Source organism: Gossypium hirsutum, chromosome A08, assembly GCF_007990345.1.
Source record: "Gossypium hirsutum isolate 1008001.06 chromosome A08, Gossypium_hirsutum_v2.1, whole genome shotgun sequence".
Classification (NCBI taxonomy): domain Eukaryota; kingdom Viridiplantae; phylum Streptophyta; class Magnoliopsida; order Malvales; family Malvaceae; genus Gossypium; species Gossypium hirsutum.
Genome location: NC_053431.1, coordinates 40,685,313 through 40,686,413, shown reverse-complemented (window position 1 = coordinate 40,686,413; position 1,101 = coordinate 40,685,313). Strand labels below are relative to the sequence as shown.

General features: G+C 39.1%; 1 non-coding gene across 1 annotated transcript; it reads left to right on the top strand.

The window, feature by feature from the left end:
* Positions 1-579: 579 nt before the first annotated feature.
* Positions 580-686, top strand: LOC121205234 (small nucleolar RNA R71). The gene has a single exon (XR_005900319.1). It is a non-coding gene; the product is annotated as a small nucleolar RNA R71 (small nucleolar RNA).
* The last annotated feature ends 415 nt before the right edge of the window (positions 687-1,101 follow it).

Sequence of the window (1,101 nt, the reverse complement as noted above, 5' to 3'; positions counted from 1 at the left end):
AGTTTCTAACACCGATATAAACTTTGAAAGCATCTCTTCAAGGTTCAGCTTCTTTTCCTGTTGGTAGGGTGGTTGTTGAAAACTTGGAGCATGTTGTGGCCTTTGATTTCCTTGACCGCCCCACGAGAAATTGGGATGGTTCCTCCAACCTGCATTATAAGTGTTACTATATCGGTTGTTTTGGGATCTAGAGTTATTGTTACCCATATATTGGACTTGTTCCTTCTTGATGATAGGGTTGAAGGGTTGATATTCTGTGCATGCTCCTCCTCCATTCAAATCGCACCTCATCACTGGATGTACCTGAGTAAAACCACACAAATCGTCAATCTTTTTATTTAAGAGTTCTACTTGGTTAGATAGCATAGTAATCGCGTCGAGGTTGAAAACACCGGCTGCTTTCGTTGGCTTTGTTCTCATAACATGCCACTGATAGTTATTCAGTGACATCTCCTCAATAAATTTGTAAGCCACCTCAGGTGTCTTATTATTGATAGTCCCTCCAGCGGCTGCATCAATCATCTGCTGAGTCGAAGGATTTAGGCCATTATGGAACGTTTGAACCTGTAGCCAAAGCATAACCCATGGTGAGGGCATCTTTGTAAAAGGTCCTTGTATCTCTCCCATGCATCGTAGAGTGTTTTTAAATCCATCTTCACAAAAGAAGAGATATCATTACGTAATTTGGCTGTTTAGCCGGTGGAAAATATTTTAATAAAAATTTTTCGGTCATTTGGTCCCAAGTAGTGATTGACACTCGTGGTAACGAGTTTAACCATTGTTTAGCCTTATTTCTTAATGAAACGGGAAACAACCGAAGGTGAATAGCATCATCAGAAACGCCATTAATTTTAAAGGTATCGCAAAATTCTAAGAAATTTTCTAAGTGAGTGTTGGGATTCTCGTCCTGCAAACCATCAAATTGAACAAACTATTGTATCATTTGAATTGTGTTAGGTTTCAGTTTAAAATTATTTGCAGCAATAGCAGGTCTAACTATACTTGACTCAGTTCCTGTTAAATTTGGTTTAGCATAATCATATATAGTGCGCGGAGCAGGATTTTGATTAACAGCAATTGCAGGAGGTAGCGGCTTTTCTT